The following is a 25,984-nucleotide window of genomic DNA, read 5'->3' as shown; positions in this document are numbered from 1 at the left end:
GCTTCCCCTATTTGCAACTATGAGAAATGTTTGGTGGAGGTGATAAAGGTGGATTTACAGGTAAATATCAGGCTTCTTTTTTCTCATCACTGTGAGTGTTTGCTTAAAGTGTTCTGTTAAAGACATGGTCAGTACAACTTTGTGTGTTATTCGTTAGGTTTTTGTTTTTGTCTAATTCTGACTTGGATAACAATTGGAATTTCAAAGGGTTGCTTTACTTCTTGCAACTGTAAGCATGATAAAAGCTACTGAACAAAAACTAAAAACACACTTTAGGCCAGCTATATACAGAGGCTAACAACAATCTCTTTTGCCAGTGAAGGTCCATGATGGTCCATGCAGTGCATTAGCACAGCATCATTAATCAGAGATGTTGCAGGTGACCTAAATGCTTGTGAGTTTTGAAATATTTGTGTGTGTGTGTGTGTGTGTGTGTGTGTTTTGGTGTTTATTTGTTTGTTCTATATTTATCCAACAACCTACCACAATGTGTGGTTTCTCAGTTAGCCAAATCTTAAGCCCTAAGTTGTCCAATAGGAATGCTCCTCAGCTCTTTTCCTATTGAACAGACTTACACAGACTTTGGAATTAAGTTATCTGGCTAAACTGACAGTTCATGCTTTGTGGTATACCCCTCTAGTCAAGTAGCACAATAAAAATGAATAAAGTTTTTGACATGTCAACTTATCAAGTACAAACTTCATCTTTTTCATTAATATTGGCAAAAGCATTTGTATTAAAATAATTAAGGTATTATTAGGACTTTTTCTTCTGTATATCCTGTAGTAACATTCTTTCATTCAGTCTCCTTTAGCACTTTAGAAGAGATTTAAATGAAATACTGAAAATATTTTTTAAGAATTCTACATAATTAAATTACCATGATATAGAGTGAATTTTCATTGTGGTGAAAATGAAAATGTTCTGCTTTCTTTTTTAAATGTAAATCTCATGTAGCTTTTAAAGGCAGTAAACTCTTCTGTCCACCACCACTGTGAAGAACTCCATCTAAGTAAGTTTCTCTGCTTCATACCAAACCACTCTGAATGACAATTTACATCTTTATGATTGAATTGTTCAGACATTTGTCAGAATTGTCCTATAACAGTGTAACTTCCTTCAACTGTTGGCTGCCAACTTTACAACTAAACATCATTACTCATTAGCTATATTAGCTAAATTTCTGTATTGGCATTGAATGACATGTATAAACACGCCAAATGGCAGACATGTTATGCAGCTAAAGGAAAAACAGCATTATGCTGTAAAATGCTGTATTGGCTAATAGCGACCACAATAATTGTTGCATCTCCTTTGAAATCACATTTTATAATAGGCTTTAGGTGAAACTTGCTACATATCAGTTTGATTAGATGTACGGTTGCTGAGAAACAGTTTTGTAGCACTGGCCCTGCACTCTTTTGCAGAATATACGCCTAACTTGGTGCCACTTTTCACAGGACTCACGATTCAGAAGTTATTGATCAGAACCCCTTATGCTGTGCTGTAGCGCCACCATCAGGACAATGAATGTCATTTTCCTTGGCTCATTTCACACCTTCTGTACCTAGCTGCCAAGTTTGATGTTTATGGAACGTATAGTCTAAAATATATTGCAACATAAAATACTACATGGTAATTATATTTATTATGTAATGTTTAAAAAATCTGTAAAATGTAGGTATAAACTGACAATAAGTATTCTTGTAAGGGTTAAAATACTGCAGATAATACAAAATAATATCCACCAGCATCATTCCTTCTTGTAGGGAAGGGTGTGTGTGTGTGTGTGGTACCATACCTGTCTGCCATCATAATGGTTATAGTCTGTGATTGTTTGGCTTTTATCTGTCCTGCATGTTCTCTGGCCTTAAGCAGGTGGAGCCTGCAGAAAACATTTCCACTCAACCTGAATATATTCAGGTCATATCTAACACACAGAGATTCTAATATGGAATGACAGAGCAGAGTACATGTCTGTGTATGTGTGTACTGTATGTGAATAAATGAATACTGTGTGCGCATAAGCAGAACTGTCTACGGTATCTAGTGTTGTTTACCTGGGAAATGAAGGCTTACTTATCAGAAAACAAGACTTTTGAGCAAATAGAAATACATCTTATAGTGTTTCAGCTGGCAACAGTTTAGCTAGTTTTTGTTTATTTGTGGAAATGTACAAATATACAATCAACAGGCAAAAGAACACTGTTTCCACAGTTCTTCCAATTGGCACTACAAATAGTAATAATAAAACATTATCATATCTTTTCTGTATTGTGTAAGTTTGTAGTGTATATACTGCTATTCCATTCTTATATATTTTAGTTAGTAGTTTAGTTAGGTATGTAAATTGTATATAAATTGTAGGTATAAACTGACAATAATAATTCTACAATTGCGAGAGTTAAATACTTCAGATATTACACAATGTAACAAATGTGTAATATAATCGTCTCCAGTTTAAATAAAATAATTAGATCACAAAGCCATAGTGAAGACACTCAAAATCCACAGTTATCTACAGTTGCAATTAAAAAACATATTTTTGCAAATTAGGTTCATTAACAAAATTTATAAACTTTCAACACAAAATGCCACTTTTAATGACTACTGTAGTCCCAAGCCTTGGCAAATGTTTACTTTTATAAGGAATTTTATTCAGGAGTTTGAATAATTCTGTAACTGCAGGATTAAAAGTGGTATTTTGTGTTGAATTTGGAGAAATGTTATATTAATTGGCTGTTAAATTGTCTTGTTTAAAACATTATACATTTTGCACATAAGCCTAATTTGCAATTTGGTTTGCATAATTTCAATGTGCTGTGTATGGTTTTATGTAAAATACTGTTTTACTGTACTCTGTCTAAACGATATGACTTTTAATCATTTTTTATCACTTCAGGATGAATGAGGAACTCATCAGAAACACATTTTTATACACTTGTACAGAGACAGACTAGTGAAAACTGGAGGGCACCAACAGTGTGTAGGGTAGTGCATTATTGACTGAACAAGCAACATTAAAGACATTTAAACAAGTTTAAACTTGTAACTGCACTTAACTACACATGGAAAAAAACAATTACTTTTGTTTTGTTCTTAACAGTGTGAGGGATGCAAAAAATAAACACACTCCACTTCACTGTAGGAAATATCAGTGAAAGTTACTGGCTGAGGAATGTGAAATGCTCTATCAGAGCCAGTCTGCGTTATGTTCCTGCAGGCGTCTTGACATTGGGGCTGTTTTTTGTTGTGGCTGCCCTCAGTAGGTTTAGTTCTTTGAGTTATGATACTTCTGTGCCTTATGATGGATCCTATATTGGTTTCATGACATTTCCCTTCATCTTTGTGGAAGTGCTTTTATTGCTGAGACGTATAATAACACAGATGGAGCAGATTGAGGACCTGGCGCTTTCCTCCATTCAGAATTATAGCATATCTGCAGGCTTTCCCCCATTCACTAAAACCTGTTAGCCACAGCTGGAGTCTCTGTAGACTGGATTCAATGTAAATGGAGCAGATCACATTGCGAAATTGAACTCAGTCAAATGCGATATACAGGCAAGTGAAAGAATCTCAAATCCAGCATATTCATAAAATATTTTGGTAACACGGTTTGAAGACTACTCACAGAAGACGAACACTTCAGAGAACTAGAAAATGCATTAAAAAAAACAATACGTTATTTGCTTTAGCATTTGAGAAGTTTAAAGTCACTATCACACAAAAACATCCTAAATAGCAACTTTACAGAAGAAATAAATCTTTTTATTTCATCTTTTAATGGTGTCCTGTTTGATTGTGCAGTATGCAGACTGGCAGGTATTCACTTATAGTGGAAACATTGCCTTTAGATAATTGAAAACCAGTTTAATTAAGCATTTCATCTGACTGTTAGCCTTATGCATTTCAGTGGATTTGTTGCTGTCCCAAACTCTTGTAAACCTGTACCATCATGCCATCATGATACCATCATGCCACAGCATCTCAATAAGGGTCAAAGGTTACAAAACACACATCTTCATTTTCTTTTTGCGCATTTGTTCATTGTCATGCAACATGTCTCTTCAGTTTGATGTCATTGTCTGCAGCCCTTAAAACCTCCTGTAAATTGTTTTGCTTAAATTATTAGACTAAAATGTCCATGTTTGTACATTAAAAACATCTGGTAAATTAACTTTAATGAACAGAGCATATGTGAAACCCACACTTCCAATCTAATCCACACTATATGGACAACAATATTGGGACCAAAATCAAGTATGTGTCCTGCTTTTGTTGGAGTAACTGTCTCTACTGTCCAGGGAAGTCTTTCTTCTAGATTTTGGTAGCATTGCGGTGAGGACTTGATTGCATTAGTGAGGTCATTCAGACATTTAGAGCCCATGTCAATTATTTTGATTTATTGTTTTTAAGTCTGTTGCCCCATTGTCTGTGTTTAGGTACTTTCCAAATAAAAACATACTACCATGTGTATAGTCATGTGACTCCACCCCATCCAGTCTGAAGCATAGAAGCAACATAGAGGAGAACAATAAAAAATTTATTGTGAATTTGATGTCACTCAACACAAAATGGAGGACCATCATTCCAGAGAACATGATTCTACTGCTCCACTACTTATTGCTGGGAGCGCTTTATACCCCTGTAGAATTTGGAGAGGTTATTGTTACAGATGTTTACTTACTTTTTCTAGCCTGCACTGTGGACATTTCAACAATGTGCTCAATAAAAATAAGTGAACGATATAACAAACAAAAATCAGAGCAATCTGTATTACCCAATGCAATGCTGAAATATGCAAAGGTATCAGGGAAATCAGAAGATTTGGGGGTAGTACCAGACCACACTTGTCTTGTATTTTTTTCATACCAGGTCCACTTGCAGGGTTTTTGTCATTCTATGAATGAATTAAGATGCAAATTATCAAAAAAAGGTTGTGAAGCAACACTCCTTAAACTAAAAGCTGGCATTAGTAGCAGTTGTATGTGCAGACCAATTTTGTAATTGAGTGTCAGGAACCACATATGGAGATCTAGCCAATTTAGTATGTTTTGAATGTGTGATCATTTTGGCATGCAGTTTGCATCATTCTAACTGGTAGCTACAGCAGCCTCATAACTCCAGTGCAAAATTACAAGACAAGAGAAACGATTAACAACTTTTGTGTTAAGAGGAACATTTTTTTCTCACCTTTTTTGGTAGAAATGTCAGGTCCTTGTAATTATGCCCTCCCCCGAGGGCCCTTTCTGCCCAAGTTAGGCTTGAGGCTTTATGTTTAGTCCCCCTTTTTTAGTTCACCCCTTGTTATTCACCTGTTCAGTTCCCAGTCCCAGGTTCATTGTGTTCGCCCTTTTGGTTGCATTTGTTTTGTGTTCACCGTTTTCCCACACCTTGCTGCATTTATCTTTTCGGTTCATGTTGTGTTGCTATCTTGCTTTGATTCTATCTCTGCGAGTGTTCATCCCTTCTTGTCTGGCCATACACGCCATGACAAGAAGGACATCTGCTACATTATTTGGTTTGGTGTTAACAGCTATTTTTGTGATTAGCAGAAAAGAAAGTATTATTGTTTTTTGGGTTTTTTTTTTACTCCACCCCTTCAAGACATGTGCACCATGCTGCAGGTGGTTATAATTGCCAATTAAAATCTCACTTAACAAGTAATACAGCATGTCATCTGATCATGCAATGCCTTAATCACAAACAGATGGGAAAAGCCCCATTAAAATTATACCTAAAAAACTAGAAACTGAAACATAGAAACTGCACCCCTTCTGTCTAATTAAGTAACTGGTGACTTTTCTTCAAAACCACTTGATTTTGTAACAAGTTAATTGAAGATCATTTTATTTATGTTCAAAGTTCAAGTTCAAAGTCCAAACACATCTAAAATTAGTCTGTTCTCATTGCAGAACACAGAAAGTGTGACCTTTTACATTCTTTGGTTCTGTAAGTTTCATACTTTACTGGGGCAACAAAAAAACTAAATAGCATTACAAAAAAAATGAAATGAATGAAAAGAGAATAGTTACTGTTTGTCAAAACCGAGAGAGTTACCGATACAGTCTATAACCGGTCCCCTATAGCCTAACTAATAATGTCACCAGATCTGAGGCCAACATACAGCACATGTACTTATCCTCAGAGAGCACTGACTCAATTTGACTCAGTGATGCATTCTCAAAGTCAACATTATCATAATTTAATTAAATTATATTTAGTAATAGCAGGTTTAAAGGGAGCATGCTTATTCCATATTTCTTCCATTATTATTACACCAAAACACTCAATCAAAATCTAAGAGAGCAAGATGGTGCAAGATGTTATCTAGCACTGAGACCAAGGGTAATGGGACATAAATATGTGAAAAGAGGTTCTTCAGACCCTGTGTCCTCATATGGTGTTAATACATTTCTGCTTCTCTGCACCATGATCCTTACTTTTTCAAAACGTTGACCCTTTGGCCTCATATGAGGACATAGTCTTTGTACAGCACGTTTTTGAAAAAAACAAAACAAAAAAAAAAAACGAAGTTTAGTTTTCATACTTTTAGGTCCTACTAATTTCAAATAGAAGAAATTAAAAATGCACACCAAGCAAAAGTCTGGGTCTCAGGAGGTTAAACTCATTTCCAAATACTTCACTGAATATCTAAAGCTGTGAATAAAATTACCCCCCGGTTAATACAATTAATACAATTAATAAAATTCATTAAAATAAGTTTGTCTTTGGGTGGTGAGATTTGAATAATTAGCTATGTTTAGGATAAACTATTCTGTACAAGGCTGTGTATAGTTATATACATATATTAAAGAGCTTTATTTTGTGGATTTCACAATAGTTGAAATCATTTTTAAAGCATTTACAAGCTTAAACAATCATTGAGCCCTCATGTCCTCCTATCTTCCTACTCCCTTGTTTGTTGGGGATGGCATAGCAAAGTAATGTTTGGGGATTGGAACAGCAGCACAGGGTTTGCTTGTATTTCTTTAGGACAGCAGTATATAATTTGTGGGGAATTGCACACTTTTTTGCACACTTTTTATTAAACTGAATTGGAATTAAGGAAGGTGGCTGAACTCTTTGTTTGTCAGTTGGTTTATGCAACTAGCATGTAAATGATAAATGCACATTAGATTAGAACTCTACAGTTACAACAAACAGGGTAAAACTGTTGCTATTGTGACTGTGCATTTTTTTTGTGATTAATATAGTGTTTGCATTTGTCTGCTGCATAGCCTTTGCTCTGCCTGTCTAAGTCCAGGTTACTGAGATCAGCTTACAAACATTGCACAGCCGTATCTAACTCGGAGCATAGGACACACTCAGTTATCTTCTGCAGCATTCGGCACGCGTGACAATCAATTACACAATCCCTAATCCGCCTCAGCTACTGCAAGCCAAAGCACAAGTCAGAACAAATCTGCTCTAATGTATTCTGTGGTAGCATAGTTAATATAAGCTAAAGTCAGAGAATAGTGTAGAGCAACAACCATCACCTTGTGATGAAGGGGGGGGGGCTCCAGGAGGAGACTGGAGAGGAGAGATAATTCCATGTTCATTTCAACGGTAATACATTTAAGAAATGCACACCACATGTATATTAACATGTGTACTGAACTATGGTTTGTATGTATCAAATGCTTCACCTGATTATCTTCTTGGTAACTTTAAAGTTTGTACATGTTTTACATGTCATTGCACAATTTTCCATTTGAGTTATTGAACCACAATTCCAGCTTTAATGAATGAATTTGCAAGACTCTAAATGAAAAAGCTAAACTTTTATACTGCTTGTATGCAACGTATTTAAAAGCATTGTGGTGAATTCATTGTGGATTTTGTAGAAGCAGTATTATTATAATTCATAATTAAAAACCTGTTGTGTCACTTTAAACAGTACAGCACAGTTTTGAACACTTACTAAACCAGGCAATTAACAGGTGAGTTAAATCATGTGTGCTGATGTGTAAATCTGTCCTACAGATTATTGTCTTCTTTCTAGCCACCCACCCATACAGGCCAATGTATGCAGAGCTCTTAATTGTTATTGACTGATTTACCTTCATTTCACACTGAACTTTTGCTGATTGATGACCTCTTTTCAAGTGTCATTCTTGCTCTGACATGAATTTTGAGGGAAGACTTTAAGCAGGCAATGCCTGGGTGGTGAGATGTAGCTTCATTTTCTTACATATATCTCTAATTTCCTTAGACTGCTCTTTTGTCTTTTTATTTTCACATAATTCTGAGACTATATTTAAGGGGTCCTTTATACAGAACATTTGAAGCTTTTTAGCTTTTAGACAGGTTGTCCAAATGTGCCCACGTGTGTCCTTGACTGAGCAATAGCTTTTAGATGTGTAAACTTGGAGCTTTAGTCACAGGGGGGTTGGATATTTATTTCATTTATGTGACATTAAACCCGTATCACTTTAAAGTCGTTACCTTTTGCAGCTTCATTATACATATCTGACTGAGCAGCTAAGTAGCTCATTTAGAAACATTTTATACAACAGAGGACAAGTTTAGTTTAATAAAAGAGAGAAATATTATTTTTCCCCATTATATGACCTTGTGTACCAAGCTACACATGCAGTTTGCCCTTTGCAACTCAGCAAGTCATCTTGTTTAAATATGTGTGCAAACTTCCATAACTCAATCAAGCAGCAGAATGAACACTGAACAAGGCTTTGAATGAACTGAATGCACTCATAAAATGCTATGAATGTATTTGTGCAGTTTCAGTAACAGAATGGTCTGTGTAATGCATGAAATGTTTACCCATCACTCTTTGGGACAGTTCCCCAGTCTCAGACTAAATTGCAATCCTGCTGGTGATTCACCACTGAAAATGCAATCCAGCTTTACTCTCAGTCTTGGTGTGACAAACAGGCTCTTTGGCTATTAGGAGTTAAAAATCCGTTGGCATTTTATATGTAGAATTATTTTAAATGTTCTTGGGATATAAATAGGTATTATTTGTTTGACCGAGGTGATTTCTCCCCCTCCCCTCCTCTTTTTCTTCAATAGAACATTTCTAAAAGGACTGCTGCCACTTTTCAGCGAAAGTTCTTTCAAAATAGAAAATAGAAAGTTCTCAAACAGCTCTATTTGACAAAGAAATGTGGTCTCTGATACATAAAGTCATAAATGGAAACATGACAAACTGAAATTTTAGCAGTCTAGGGTTGCGGTGATATGGGATTGTCACTGTATGATAACTGTCTAAGAAAATGTAATGGTAGATGGTATTTCACATTGGGTATATGGTATTTTACGTTTACAGATAAAGGAATGCAAACTGGAGAATCTCTGCTTGTTTTCTGCTTTTTTCCCCCCAAGACCGGTAATAAGTAAACATATCCAGTACAGTAAGCATCAATCATTTATACTATGGTGTACCATGAAACCAGATACCGCTGCATCCACACAACAGTTACTTGCAAGAAATCATGTCATAACATAAAGCATTTTCCCTCAATTTAGTCATTTTAATTTCCCATCACTACCTTAAACTCCTCCCATCTCTGCTCCCTACGCTACCAGTGCTGAAAGGCTAAAGAACCACTACACCACTGGACAGCTGAACATGCTTGGAGGAGAGCCCTGACAGCCAGTTCTGTTATGTCAGCTAACATATGCTTACAAGTGATGGGGGGAGTCCACAGATGACTGTGGCATCACCAGGATTCATGTCAGTTTGATGAAAACAAGCAAAGCATACACATTATATGCATGTTCATTTCATTGCTTGTAAAAAGAATGGAAATGTCGCTAGTGAGGATTTTGATTTTGTGTAATAACATTTGTAACAGTAACTCAGTAATTCTTTAATGAAAGTCAAATCCAATATTCTGCGAAAAGTATTTTCCAACAGTGGTTGGAATACACTGGAGAGCATCCCTAACTAAGGGGCAGATGGATATCACCACAGCATTTAACTTTCTTTTAATATTATAAGATGCTCTTCAGTTCAGCTTTGCACACCAAGATGTATTAAGCTCCTGGTTTATTTTTAGTCCCCTTAAGTGTCCTGCTAATACTACAGTATATTTTAATGACCTTATTATAAAAAATCTTTCCTTCATCACTCAGTGTGATGCCTGTAAATAATGTACCGGAATTGGCACTAAGCATTCTCCTCCAAACATGCTCAGCTGTGTTAGCAGCAGTTCAAACAGATGCACTAATTGTCTGTTAGCCCTCACCTTCCAAGCTTGGCAGCATCATGAAATGCAGAAACCTACCTAACCTACCAAAGCATATTTATGTTTATGTGACTGACAAATACGTGCACCTTTACCTTTACCTTTACCTTATTAAATCCACTGAGTTAAAACATAGAAATGTACAGTGGTAAACTGCAGTCTAATAGCATTTCATAAGCAAATTATGAGCATTTTTGACATAGAAGGTGGAAAACAGAAATAGATCAACAACAGAAAAAGAGCTAAATGGAATTAAAAGTAGAAATCTATTACGTACTTGATAAGAGGATTAATTAATTAATTAATTTAAGAATGGATTGCCATTGCTAACACCTACTAAAAAAAAACATGTCATTTAGCATAACCAAAAAACGTATAAGAAGAAGAGAAGAAGCAAATTAATAGAACAGTTAATGTTGCCTTTACTGCCACTGAGTGCATAGAGGGAGGCACAGGGAAAGAGAGATAGGGAGAAAAACAAGAGGGGGAGAGAGAGCAGGAAAGAGACACTGAGGACTGAGTGCGAGGAGGGGGTGAAAGGAGGAGGGAGGGATACACTGACATTTTTCACCTGAAGATTACTCCAGCTTCACAGTCGCTCAGCCTCAGTGCAGACATGCAGGATTAGAGCTGTTCTTCATCAGGAGGTGCAAAGCCTCTCTCTTTCATCCTCCTTTTTTCATCCCTCGCTCTTTCAGCACATGCATTGGACTCTCGCTGAAAGACAGAGTGTGAGGGAGAAACAGAACAGCTGAATAAAACACAGGTTTTGGTATACAAGAAGAGCAATGCGAAGAGAAGTGAAGAAACAGAGAGAGAAATAAGTGAAGATTAGCTTAGGTAAGAAGCTGTTTTCTCTTTATTGTTCTACAGGTTATGCTCTGATAAGTGAATATTGAGAAGTGCTGAACACAGATTGATCTGTCCGGTAGGGTACTGGAGAGAATGTAGGTGCTAATTGTGAAGTGGCCATTCTAGTTGATAGCACAGACGTGAAACAGTCTGATAATTTTGTGAAAAATCTAAGACTCATGCTTGAAGTTAGCTTCCTTAATTCTGTTCTGAATATACAAGCCTAACGTGGTTGTGTAAAGCATTTTGGCATTTTGTGACTAAAACGAGTATACTATATTAGCATGTTTTTGGCCAACCTTTCACTTATATTGCATACAAATTCAACAGATCATATCAGATCATAAGTTAACTAGTTGCCCATTGTGTGTTATTTCTGCAGGTCTTTCTAGATGTGACACAATCAATATAGAACATTAGCGAGGGAATGAAAGCGAGGAGGAGTGTGAAAAGGAGTGTAAGAACGATGTTATGTGGTAGTAATGCTGTAGAGGATAAAGCATGGGCTATCCACCTTGTAAAAGACAAATACAGAAAGAAATTGGACCGCTCAAGCATAATTAGCATAATTTACTTTAAATGTTGATTTAGTGGTTTCACAGCTGGAACAAGAAGTGAAAGAGTCGGGAATAAATATTGTGAAGGAAAGCAGAAAGTGAAAGGATGAAAGAACTGAGGACTGTAGCTAAGCACTGGAAATGTCTTCACAGCATGACAAGCACTGGTAAAGTGCTGAGAATGAGCTGAATCAGAAAATAAAATCCACTTTATTCTGCAATACAATATGCAATAATAAGATGTACAAGCATGTGTGAAAAACTTGTTTTTCCTTTTATAATTTCACACCATTTGTAAATGCCAGCTATCCTTTATATTCTCTAAATCTGGTGAATAGATTAATAGAAGTCGCACAAAAACAATGAAAATTGTTTTGTCATAGTAAGCATGTAGTGTAAATAGTGGACCTCAAAAAAGTCCTCAAATAGTACTGGATCAAAGGGATTTTCTTGTCAAAATCGTGCATACTCAGGTGCTTAAAGACAATGTGTAAACATGTAGCAGCTGGTAGCTGTCTGTTTTGTCTGTTCTATTCTGGATTATAAAAATGACACTATTGTATGAGTTCTCACCCTGGATAAAGGTGTCATTATATGGCTTGACCAGAAGAATTGTAAGAGTGCATCAAAGAACAGGGTGCTTTTTTTATTGTTTGTTTTTTTAAACCACACAACCAGTTGTTGAAATGGGCTAAAATGTTGAAATAGTAGTTAAATTGGGATTAAAGGCTCATGTTTTTTCCTAGAAAACCATGTATAGTTACTTTATTCTGCTTAGAAAGCATGTTCATGAACCAAAGTATAAAGTAAAAGTGAATATAATATTGCGTTGAACACAGTAAATGTAGATTGTCTAGTTTTAAAACCCTTTGCCATGCCCTAGATTAAAACTGTGGAGTTTAAATCATTATTGGAAGTTTCAGAACATACTTGTAGTTACTTACTTTACACCATGTTATTTGAACCATTGTCCAAAAACAGTTTTTTAACCAAATTAGTCTAATAAACACACATTAATATGCATGGGTAAATATACATAGAAACACTAGACACAAATAATACAGATATAAAGAGAAACTGAAAGAAGAAATGTTAAATATGTTTTTAGAATGCATTGCTTTGACGGTGCTTCTGTAAAATATATTTAATGATTGATTTTAATTGTGCTTGTTTATTAAGGTCATTTTAAAATAATGCAGGTTAAAGTGGTATGTAATCTACATAAATCTCAGTATTTCCCCTGCAAAAAGTAGTATTTTTTGCCTCACCTACATGCTTAATGGAAGCATTCAGCCATGCCAGTACATGGCAATCCAAGCATGGCACAAAAAACACGCTTAGGTGGGTGGGCAATGATGTTTCGAGTTTCTTATGCTTATGCTCTTAAAGAACATATGTTTAAATTTATTTGTGAAATAACTAGCGGACCTAGTCCTAGTTTTAAGAGACTGAATATATATTTATCTATATTTAATACAAGCATGCAGCAGCTTTAAGAATGGTAATAGTCTTTAGTATTTAAATAGCAAGGCTTCAAAAGTCAGTTCAGTGAAACCAAGTGGAGAGCAAGGACACACAGTGCCATTGATGTGAAGCGTGTCGCTCTTATGAAGCACCAAAACCTACTTGAATGCTAAATGTGCCGTGTGTGTGTGTGTGTGTGTGTTTGTGTGTGTATTCAGAGCAGATTAAGAGAAAGAAAATCAGATATACTAAACAGATATATGTCAGTTCAATATATTCCATTGGCCAAACTGTTAATAGATTAACAGTTATTCCTCTTTCTACACATTTCAAATACCAGTTTCCAAGAAATGGAATTTAATGCTCTAGCAGGTGTTCCAGGCTGGACTGGCAATGACTGAGACACCATACTTTTCACATTATTTATGTGAGTGTACCATCAAAATGAATGACATTTCCTTTAAAAGGTGCCAAGGAATCATTATTTTAAGTGAAGTTAATGCGGTTTTACATGGCTATTTAAACACTGTTATGACTTTGTGCTCTCATGTCTGCTGCTTTATCTTTTAAATGTGTGTGATTTGAGCCACAGTTAGCTGAAATGCAGTCTTTGTTATGGTGTTTAGAATGCTGGCCAACTAGCTGGCTACGAGACCAGGCACTGTAGAATCTCAAGTCTCATTTCGCCTTTTTGTTACTCCCAACACCAGTCGCTTGACTTCACTATCAGAGTTTATATCCTCAGTTTATATCCTCCTTGTGTTGGTAGCTCAAAAGTTAGTTAGCAGAGCAGCTGTGGCTGTCTAATGCTCAATAAATCTGTAGCTGAGCTAGTTAAGCAAAACCAGTGGGCTTTGGATCTAAAACCTTTAAAAATGTTATATTAGCTTTTTTAGTTGCTCTGTCTCAGTCATTATCATCTAATTGTTTGGTAAAAAAAGTGGGCTTTCAGTCAGCCAGACTAGCATTTGTTCTGTGGTGAACAGTTCGGATAGAACAGTTTACCATTTGCAGATCAAAAATATATTTAATGATTGATTTTAATTGTGCTTGTTTATTAAGGTCATTTTAAAATAATGCAGGTTAAAGTGGTATGTAATCTACATAAATGTAGAACCATCTGCACTACTTTGGCAGCTTACAACCCCGCCCCGATCATACCATGATAATACTATGATAATACTACTATAATAATATGGGGCAGTGGTGGCTCAGCGGTTAGAGCACCGGGATATTGATAACAGGGATGTGGGTTCGATTCCCGGGCTCGGCAAGCTGCCACTGTTGGGCCCTTGAGCAAGGCCCTTTACCCTCTCTGCTCCCCGGGCGCTGGAGTTGGCTGCCCACCGCTCTGGGTGTGTGTGTGTACTCACTGCCCCTAACACATGTGTGTGTGTGAGTGTGTGTTCACTACCAGATGGGTTAAATGCGGAGGACACATTTCGCTGTACAGTGTACAGTGACAAATACGTGCACCTTTACCTTTTTTACTTTGAACAGTATGGCTGCGTGAAAACAGTGGATGCTGTGCTTTTGAATTACCCTGCTGATGTGTAGTCAGCTCCAATCTGAGATAGTCCAGTTTGTTTTCAAGGGAGTGGACATTGGAGAAAAGAGATGTTAAAAACCAGCCAGGCTAGCCTAGCACAGTACACACATGCTTCCCCAGCTTTAGCTTTGTTGCTTGCAGAGTTTTAGTTACCTTTCTGCTGACACTCACACATAAGAAGCCAGAGTCATAAGGCCTGGTTTGGGTAACATCCTGTTTTCCTTGCTTGCAGAGTCTGGTGGTGATGTGCTTGCTCAGACAACTGACTAACACAATTTTCTCCCTAAGTGGAAATTGTATTTTACTACTTCGGCTACTTTGGATTAACACAACTTTCGTTGGTGGGTTGTCAATACATAACACAATAAATACAGAAAATACATGTTGACTGTTTGTTTGCCCAGTACTGTCATCTGCTTTTGTTTGTTTGCCCAATCTCTACTGTTGACTGTTCTGCGGGATAGCTAATGTAATTATATTAATTTGGCACTATGGACTGGCAATAATAGTAATAATAAGGACCAGGACTTTATCTAGTACTGAACATAGATTAGTGAACACTGTATTTTGTTTTCAGTATGTTGAAGAAATACTGTAGTAATACAAATTCTGTCAAAATCAACTAAATAAATAAAACCTTATCCCCCCTGCAGCTTTGTCTAGAAGAGGAATGCATATACCTGAACTTTACATTTCATCATCACATCTGTGGCAGCCAAATCCCTCACACCTGCCAGTTTAACAGCTTTAACTCACAGACAAGAGCACACACACATATAGTGAATTGTGTTTCAATCAGAGGCAGGTCAGAAGAGACTTTTCGTCTAGGGAGATTTCTGTGAAACTTCCCATAGCTCTCTCTCTCGCTCATTCCTCACTTACACAGACAGGTATTGTAGTGGATAAGGCAGTAGCTATGAATTCTTTTTTCCTTTCATCATTGTTTCCTCTCTTCTGATTTGAACACATTCTATATGGGAGTAAATCTAATCAACTATTGCATCATTTTTTTTTCTTTCTTTTTCCAATTTGAACACATTTTGTCTGGTATCAGTCCAACCCAGGAAGCCTTTATCTATTCTAACACATTTAAATGTATGGACATTTGATTTTCATTTCAATAATATTGAGAGATGAATGTAATGAACTGAATAAATGGCTCCCAAAGCTTGTATAGCTTTATAACTATATGCAAAGATTAAAACCACTTTTAAAGTGTTCTAGTTAGCAACATTCACAAGTACATGTGAAGTGCATCAACTGTTCCATGAGCAACGATGAAGGGACACTTGAGATATCTTGTGTGCACAACTGTGTGAAATTCCACTTTTGCTGAACACCGTGAACGCCATGAACATGCTGCTAAACATTTGTCCAAAATAATGCTTTCTGTCTGCAGTGACTGGTTATTATCCAGTAACACACCAGTAAAACCAAATCTAACTGTAAGAGTGATCAGATACAGGGAAACATTTCTCTACAGATTCGTAGTATTAAGATTGCCTTAAATGACAGAGAGAGTGTTTTATGTGGTGATTTTCGTTCTACCATTCCACAACATTGATCTTTAATTTGTACTAGTATAATTTATTTATTTCCATATACTAGGGATGTCCCGATCAACATTTTTTAAATTCTCTTAAAGCTGACTATCGACCAATTCCGGTCCAATCTTTGTGTTTGTATACATAAGACTTGACGTTTAAACTCTATAGTGTTTAAAATCTTACAGCCAAGCCTGAACCATTTATGTCCTGTGTATATATCCTGCACTCTCCCCTCCTCCCTGTGCTACTCTTGAGTAAACAGAACAGTTTAGTATACTGGCTGGGAATTGGTTTCGGTGACTAATTTTGTTAGTAACGGGACTCGTGTCTGATCCTAGTATCGGATTGGTGCGTCCCCAAATGGAATTCAAATATCTTGGTCGTTGCACAACTACAACTAAACTGCTTGGTTTTGGCAGCTTAGACAAAAACAAAAGAAAATATTTTAAGTATATTTTAAGAATGAGTGGTTTAAATCATCCTCTTATGACATTAATAGTTACACACATGGACAAAATTGTTGGTACCCTTTGGTTAATTAAAGAACACTGGTCCACAATGGTCACAGAAATAACTTGAATCTGACAAAAGTAATAATAAATAAAAAATTCTGAACAAATGACATTGATTTTGAACCATGAAAATGAATTATTAAACAGAATTATTTTAAAAAGTAAACTCATTAAATATGCCTGGACAAAAATGATGGTACCCCTGAAAATATTGTGACCAAAAGTACATATTTAATCAAAGTGTGTCCGCTAATTAGCACCACAGGTGTCTGCAATCTAGTTATCAGTCAGTGTTGTTTGAGCCAAAGTGGACTTCATGGGAGATGACCAAGGAGGACACCATTGTTAAAAAAACATAAAAAAGCCTGGAAAAGACTGTAATTTGCCAAACTACATGTTGACAAGCCCCAAAGCTTCTGGGAGAATGTCCTATGGACAGATGAGACAAAAATGGAACTTTTTGCCAAGGCACATCAGCTCTACAATCACAGACGGAAAAATGAAGCATATCAAGAAGAGAACACTGGCCCTACTGTGAAACATGGAGGAGGCTCTGTTATGTTCTGGGCTGCTTTGCTGCATCTGGCACAGGGTGTCTTGAATCTGTGCAGGGTACAATGAAATCTCAAGTCTTGCAACAGGATAATGACCCAAAACACACAGCTAAAATCAGCCAAGAATGGCTACGAGGAAAACATTGGACTATTTTGAAGTGGCCTTCTATGGGCCCTGACCTAAATCCTATTGAGCATCTTTAGAAGGAGCTGAAACATACCATCTGGAAAAGGCACCCTTCAAACCTGAGACATCTGGAGCAGTTTGCTCATGAGGAGTGGGCCAAAATACCTGCTAAGAGGTGCAGAAGTCTCATTGACAGTTACAGGAAGAGTTTCATAGCAGTGATTGTCTCAAAAGGTTGTGCAACAAAATATTAAGTTAGGGGGACCATCATTTCTGTCCAGGCCTGTTTCATGAGTTTATTTTTTTAAATAATTTTGTTGAAGAAGCATGGTTAAAAAGCAAAGTCTGACTTTCTCTGGTTAATTTTCATAGTGTTTTTATTTATTATTACTTTTGTCAGATTCAAGTTCTTTCTGTGACCATTGTGGGTTTTTCTTTCATTAACCGAGGGGTACCAATAATTTTGACCATGTGTGTAACACTCTTTTAACTGTTTTGTGTGTCGTTTGTTGTTTGCTGTGTCACAGCTAAGTTTTCCCCTAAACTTTCTGCTCCACCTTAAATAATGCAGCAGTTTTGTTCTGTGACTATGGCATTATTAAAGGTCAAATGGACAGTTAGAGTTAGCTTTAGCCTTTAGCCTTTTATTTTGGCTGCTAACTGGTAATGTCACAGCACTTATCAATTAAGAGGAAGCTCTTTTTTGTTTTGTTCACCGAAATAATGTGCCTAGGGTAGTTGCTGATAAAATAAGACGTTTATCTGCAGCAGCTGAAGATCATGTCTAATAATGGTGCCTGGAGCAAACCTATTGATCGAATGGGGACTGGATCCTCAAAAGCCAATATCTGACCCATTTAAAAATGCCTGGATCAGCCCCCGTTCACTGGATTGATTTTTCTCCTGCTGTACCTAAAACTTATCGAATCATGAGGTCCGAACTGTAACTTTTGAGTAACATTACACCCCTGGTAATAAAGAGAAATGCAGTTTTCTTGTGAGGAAAAAGTTAGAACACCCTAATAGCTATGCCCTAATAGCTGGTATTCCCTTTAACTAACTTCAATTAGACATTTAGACTGGGAGAAACATTTTTTCCCACTCCATGCAGAATTCTTTCAGCTGTGTGATCCTTGAGGGGCTTTTTCATAGCAGCACTAAACCATGTGCTAAATGTTGTGTTTAGTGTGTGCTAAACATGTCTTCTGTCAAGATGCCCACATAACTTCTCTTTGGACTCATCTGTCCAGAAGCTATGTGTAACAAAAGGAAGAAACCTCTTGCCAAACAATTTGGAAGCCCATGGCTGAGGAAAAATTGCGATTACAGTCAAGAAATTCAGGCTGAAATTTGCAATGGCCTAAATCTGTGGATAACCTTACATACTGTATATACAGTTTCAACATATAGAACAGAGTAAGGTCTAATGAATAAGAGCTAATTACGCTCTCTTTCTCCGTCCTCAGTTTGTGGCACTAAGAAATGTTAATGAGTAAAAGGAGGGGATACATTTAGAACAGTAAAAAGAGCAAGCTTTAAATAACTTGTTTATTTTACTGTTAGTGTGTACTAGTGGATATAAAAATTAATTTTCTCATAAACCCATTTTCACACTTCACATGTTTTTCAAGGTGAACATCTGACAAGTGCTTGAAAATGTCTTACAAACAAACTGCACTCACTGAGTGTAGTTTCTGATGATGTATGAAAGGCTTTTTATCCCAAAAAAGCATTCATTTTTGTTCAGTGTTGTAACAGCAAGGAAACTGTAGATCAGTTCCCACTAATCCTGCTCCTGAGGGTCTACCCTTTTGCAGACTTTAATCCCAACCCTAATAGATGGTAGATGGATAATAGTAGGCTATTTCAGTATGGAAGTGTGCAGTATCCACACAATCCATCCACATTATATCTGCCATCTTACCACTGACTTTCCTTTTATGCATGACCTCTTGTTACCAGTGTGAACATTAAGAGCTTTTACCAAAACTATCTTCTTTTAAAAAAAAAAACAGTTTATTGACAGACCAGTCATATTTAACAATCATTGATTGGAAACATTGGCAATAAAGTAGTGCAAAAAATAATGATTCCTGCTGACTGAGCATTATATTTCACTCAAATATAATTATTTAGGATCACAAAAGAATTTGAGTATCAAATTACTGTAAATGCAAAAAACAAATAGTATAGGTCCTAGATGCATCACAGAGGTAAATCAAATCAAAATAAAAAAAAAACAATCTTTAATTCCTGCTTTACCTTTTTTCAGCTCAGTAAGCCCTTTACATCATTGTTGTCCAACAGAGTGCACCTCCCATTTCCAGTGAAAAGATATTCATAGGACAGATATTTGCACTACATCTGTCTTTTACTGTCAGCGCTAACGAGGGGTGCAATGACTAATCAACTTAGTTGACTAAATTCGCTGATCAAATTAGTTGGCAACTAATTTAATAGTCGATCAGTGGTTGACATCATTGTATATAATGACCTAAATTGACCTAAATAGGAATGCATGTGAACCACAGATTAAATACAAAGTTAAACAATATCAGTGTGGAATACAGTTTTCGGTCACTGTTACATTTTACAGTAATATTTTGCCTCAGTCTGGATGCAGAGCTGAAGACAAAGAACGTGTGGACAAAACTGTTAAGGGGCCATAACGCAACATGGCCACATCAGCTGCGACATCACTCTGGTGTGTGATAGGAAAGTAGAGTTATATGAGTGTAAAAGACGAAATCTCTAAATAAGTCATTATAAATGAGGAGAGCATTCAAATAATTGATTTGCAGCCATGCACTGAGCAGCTGTGTGTCATGTAAACAGAGCATGTGGGTAAAAACATTACAGTTTGTAAACCTTGTAAAACATTGAGCATGACTACACACTGTCTCAAAAAACATGATCCACTAGCATCCGTGCATTTTGTGATCTGTTACACCACTAATTTAAATACAGAAGGTTTACTTTAAAATGCAAACCACTGGTAATACTTAAGAACAAAACATTCTTAACAAATCAAAAACATCTAAACCAAGATAAACTAAAAGTATGGCGAAGGAAAGGAAGGATTTATGATTCAAAACATTCCGCCTCTGACTAACATGATGGAAGCACTGTTATGGAATGGGCATGTATGGCTACCTTGATAATGTCTACAGAGTTCTACTTTTGGCTCAGATACTCCAACACATTGTACAGATTGGTAATACGGCAAGGAGAAAATAAGGGAACATTCACCCAACTTCCTCAAGGGCCCGATATCAGGCGTCCATCATTACGTTATCAACAGCCCATGTATGCAGGTTATAAGGCTGCCAAAATAAAGCCCAACTTATAAGATGTCGACTGTGGCTTTGAAGAGAGGGTAAATAAGTAAGAGGGTTATGGCCTGAGTGAACAACTGGAAGTGCGCCACCACCCACATACACATCAAAGTGCCGTAGAGCTCAACTAGTGCCAGTGCTTCCTTCTTAATTATTGAATAGCTCATGATCCATCCCTTCATGTTTCTGTAGAAGCACTGCTGCAGACCCTACTTGACTAGCATCTACCTGCAACTGAAAGGGTTGATTAATTGTAGGAGGAGGATAACAGCCAATGGCATGTACTTTAGCACGTAAGGGACATACCTGTCCTTGCCCCACCACTTTGGGGCAACATGTTTTTTATTTTAATTCCTCAAGGGCATCTATAATTCCAACAGTTGCGTACGTAAAGACATTACCATAAGTAGGCTAATCCTTAAAAAATAATTTAGTAACACAACTGACTGCCATCAAACCCAGAGCCTGTCTATGAAATTAATAATTAATATCTATTACTTAACCCTAATCAAAACTACTAACTAAACAAAAAGAATGTACCTATCACAGGGTTACAAGTTTTCTCACCGAAACCAGCAAAACCCTGCACCTATGAAGACTAGTAATATCTAATCCAACATCAGTCAAACATATCTGAATTAATGGCTAAACCCAACTGTACCAAAACAAATGCACAAGCCCCCATATGTTACACTCACACGGCTCACAGCGGGGCATCATAAATGAGAGACCACACGTTCATTATAATTTAGGAAAAATGTTTTTAAACAAAAACAAAACAAGTTGCAGGAGTTTCAGGGCACACTGTACCTTGTTCCAGCTCCACACTGCTAGGAGCACGGAAAACACGAAACGCAACCAGGAAAAAAGAAAAACATGAAACAGAACTGGGTAGGGCTGTGACACCCTATTGAGTATTTAGTTCTTTAAACAATATAGGTAAAGGTGATATAGTTACATTTTAATACTGCATCACTTTTACAAAAACATTGTACATTTGTTTTTGTAAATAATATATTTAACAAAAATGTCATATTTCTTTTGAGAGCAAAGTTAGGACACCCAATGCCTTAATATCTAGTATATTTAGTATTGGATTGACTAAAATATTTGGGTCATTGTCACGTTACATGGTCCACCTCCACTTTATCTTCAGTTTTTGAACAGATGGTCTCAATTTTTTTTTAAGCAGCTTCTGATACAATAAATAATTTATAGTGGTTTCTATCATTGATAGCTTGTCAGTCCTTGCTTCAGCCTAAAACCATGACATTTGCATCTCTACGCTTCACTGTTGGTATGATGTTCTTGTGCTCAAATGCTTGCCCAAACATGTCTTTTGGTACTATGCCCAAATAATTCAATTTGGACAAAAAGTTTGGATTTATCTGTGCAAAGAACATTGTTCCAGATGTCCTGGTCTTTGTCGATCTGTTCTCTGGCAAACTTTAATCATGTCCTAACAAATTTTTTGAAAGCAATAGGTCAGACTTGTTTGGTTTCTATCTGATTCTTAATACTGTACATTGACATAACCTGTGGCAAAAGCTACCTGTAGATCCAGTGATCACATTTTAGGATTGTTGGAGACTGTATCTTGCTGTCTGCTCTTGTGTCTTGAACTTACTAGGACAGTCTAGGTCATGTTGTCAGTTTTAAATGTTCTCCATTTAAGGAAGATTGACAAAAGGGTGACAGATTTTCATGGGAAAATAATCTTGTAGAAAATTCATTTTCTAGCTTTTTACATGCAAGGTCTTGTTAAATCCATTTTATTTTTTGCCCATTTTCAGTTTTCTTTATTTCTCTCTCTAACTATTTATATTTTTATTCAGATTATTCGGATTTGTACTCATTTAACCTCTAGGAAGCAGGGAGTTAAAATAAAAAAATCCTTAAAAAAATACTTTTTTGACTCACATTCTCTCAATAACTGCGATACAAACATCACAATACATTACACTGACATAACACACCAGATGTACAACAGACAATTTGGTGTCAATGTTAACCTTTTATTCGTTAAACTACAGTAAGAACTAAAAAGGCAAAGTTAGTGGACAAAGTTTAAGCTGGCGTGTCAAAGTGTATGTGGGTAGTTGTTAAGGTGTTCTGAGGCTGCTGTTTTAGTATCCAATGTAATTGCCAACCTTTTGCAAGGCATTTGCTATGGTGAGTTGAAGTTGCTATCTCAAACTGTAGAAGGAGTAGCATCTTAAAAAAATAAATAATAAAAATTAAATAATAAATTAAATACTGAATACTCAACCTTACCTCAGTCACACTAATAATAATACTATGAAAATAATAAAACTTAAGAATTGTGTGACTGTCTACTGCAATCACAGTAATAACAAGAAAATGAAGAACAGTCATGACATACACATGTGCAGTGAATAAGTGTTAAATTAGTGAAATCAGTTAAACTAATCAATTGAAACAAAACATGTACCTATATACTAAAAATGGCTGTGGATTCATTGTGAGATTTGCATATTCACACTGTTAAGTTAGCTGGTTCCAAAGACTGGAGTTTGGGTTTTAGAAGAGAGTACACAGAATAATTAAAATTATTCAAACCTAAGAGCCATTAAAACCTGCCCTGAGATCGGTTCTGAGAATACCACTTCAGTAACAGGGATGAATACTGCTAATTTCTCGTAGGTGGATTTGAGGAGGCTAGTGTGGATTTTTTCTTTCTTGTTGCTGTGTATCTGAATACTAAAGTTATGGTTTTAAACATACTATTGTTCATTCCAACCAATGATTTGGAAAAGGTTTGGGAAATATGCCACATTGTTAAAAGGATCAGGCTTGCAAGCAAAGAGTCATTCTGCATTCATATATTTTTGATGAGAAGAATTTTAGGTTTAATGAATCTAACTTGACGTATCATTTAGAACAGAATATTTTGAGCATAAAGACAGGAGTGTCAAAATGCATCTAAATGGAACTACTTTGAGTTGTGGTGGCTTAGCTGCATGTGTTTGCACACTATTTCTTGTTTTTATACCCAGAATCCCATCATTATTTACCTATAATTCTGAGCACTTGGGCATGCTTCCATACTGGAAGCATTAGCTTAGTTAGCAGCAATACATGACTTAAAGGGCTGGTGACTAATGATTGAGTGACTTTGGTAGCCAGCCAATGCATTAATGTGACACATAGGATGTATAACAGACATAAGACAGGCATAAATTTAATTTAAATTAACAATAATAATACTATAATAAATAAATACACACGTTTTCCCCATGATACAGTGGGGAAAAAAAGTATTTAGTCAGTCACCAATTGTGCAAGTTCTCCCACTTAAAAAATGAGAAAGGCCTGTAATTGACATCATAGGTAGACCTCAACTATGAGAGACAAAATGAGAAAAAAATTCTGAAAATCACTTTGTCTGAGTTTTAAAGAATTTATTTGCAAATAATGGTGGAAAATAAGTATTTGGTCACCTACAAACAAGCAAGATTTCTGGCTGCCACAGACCTGTAACGACTTCTTTAAGAGGCTTCTCTGTCCTCCACTCATTACCTGTATTAATGGCACCTGTTTGAACTCGTTAACAGTATAAAAGACACCTGCCCACAACCTCAAACAGTCACACGCCAAACTCCACTAGGGTGAAGACCAAAGAGCTGTCGAAGGACACCAAAAACAAAATTGTAGACCTGCACCAGGCTGGGAAGACTGAATCTGCAATAGGCAAGCAGCTTGGTGTGAAGAAATCTACTGTGGGAGCAATAATCAGAAAATGGGAGACCTACAAGACCACTGCTAATCTCCCTCAATCAGGGGCTCCATGCTAGATCTCAGCCCATGGGGTCAAAATGATCACAAGAACGGTGAGCAAAAATCCCAGAACCACACCAGGGGACCTAGTGAGTGACCTGCAGAAAGCTGGGACCAACGTTACAAAGGCTACCATCAGTAACACACTACGCTGCCAGGGACTCAGATCTTGCAGTGCCAGACGTGTTCCCCTGCTTAAGCCAGTACATATCCGGGTGCGTCTGAAGTTTGCTAGAGAGCATTTGGATGTTCCGGAAGAGTATTGGGAGAATGTCTTAGGGTCAGATGAAACCAAAGTAGAACTGTTTGGTACAAACACAACTCGTTGTGTTTGGAGGAGAGTGAATGCTGAGTTGCATCCAAAGAACACCATACCAACTGTGAAGCATGGGGGTGGCAACATCATGCTTTGGGGCTGTTTCTCTGCAAAGGGACTAGGACGACTGGTCCGTGTACATCAAAGAGGGCCATGTATTGTGAGATTTTGAGTGCAAACCTCCTTCCATCAGCAAGGGTATTGAAGATGAAATGTGTCTGGGTCTTTCAGCATGACAATGATCCCAAGCCAGGGCAACAAAGGAGTGGCTTCGTAAGAAGCATTTCAAGGTCCTGGAGTGGCCTAGCTAGTCTCCAGATCTCAACCCCATAGAAAAAGTCTGTGTTGCCCGCCGACAGCCCCAAAACATCACTGCTCTAGAGGAGATCTGCATGGAGGAATGGGCCAACATACCAGCAACGGTGTGTGCCAACCTTGTGAAGACTTACAGAAAATGTTTGACCTCTGTCATTGCCAACAAAGGATATATAACAAAGTATTGAGATGAACTTTTGTTATTGACCAAATACTTATTTTCCACCATTGTTTGCAAATAAATTCTTTAAAAAACAATGTGATTTTCTGACATTTTTTTCTCCTTTTGTCTCTCATAGTTGAGGTCTACCTATGATGTCAATTACAGGCCTCTCTCATCTTTTTAAGTGGGAGAACTTGCATAATTGGTGACTGACTAAATACTTTTTTTACCCACTGTAAGTGCATTTTCCAATCGGAACCTTTGTGACAATCACAATGGCCTGTAGAGTTACAGTTAATCTTAATCTCCCTGTGTTTACCTTTGTGTTTGTGTGTGCTCATGCTTGTGCTTATTTACCGGTAGATGTGAACAATATTATAGAGTTTGGGCACTTGCATTTTAAATAGTCTGTTGCATTGAACCATCTACTATGCAGAAGGCAGATTTCATCTCAGCTTTTGCTTCTGCTCGGTCTCTAAACTTCCTGGCACTGACTGAGACGTGGATCACCCCGGACAACTCTGCAACTCCAGCTGCCTTGTCGTCTGCCTTTGCCTTTTCCCACTCTCCACGAAGGACTGGCAGGGGCGGCGGCACCGGTTTACTTCTCTCTCCTCTGTGGCGCTTCACCCCGCTCTCTTTTTCTAATCTTGACATTTCCTCTTTTGAATACCATGCTGT

At 37.0% G+C, this 25,984-nt stretch overlaps 1 protein-coding gene across 1 annotated transcript in view; it reads left to right on the top strand.

Moving 5' to 3' along the window:
• Nucleotides 1-10,849: 10,849 nt before the first annotated feature.
• Nucleotides 10,850-25,984, top strand: part of LOC140543577 (cadherin-20-like) — a 48,340-nt gene continuing 33,205 nt past the window's right edge. The window contains exon 1 of the mRNA XM_072666667.1: nucleotides 10,850-11,054. The gene's annotated coding sequence lies outside the window, so the exon portion shown is untranslated. The remainder of the gene's footprint in view (nucleotides 11,055-25,984) is intronic.

This window comes from Salminus brasiliensis, chromosome 22 (assembly GCF_030463535.1).
Source record: "Salminus brasiliensis chromosome 22, fSalBra1.hap2, whole genome shotgun sequence".
Lineage (NCBI taxonomy): Eukaryota > Metazoa > Chordata > Actinopteri > Characiformes > Bryconidae > Salminus > Salminus brasiliensis.
Note: the sequence above shows the minus strand (reverse complement) of the source record. Positions and strands in the feature narration are given on the sequence as shown.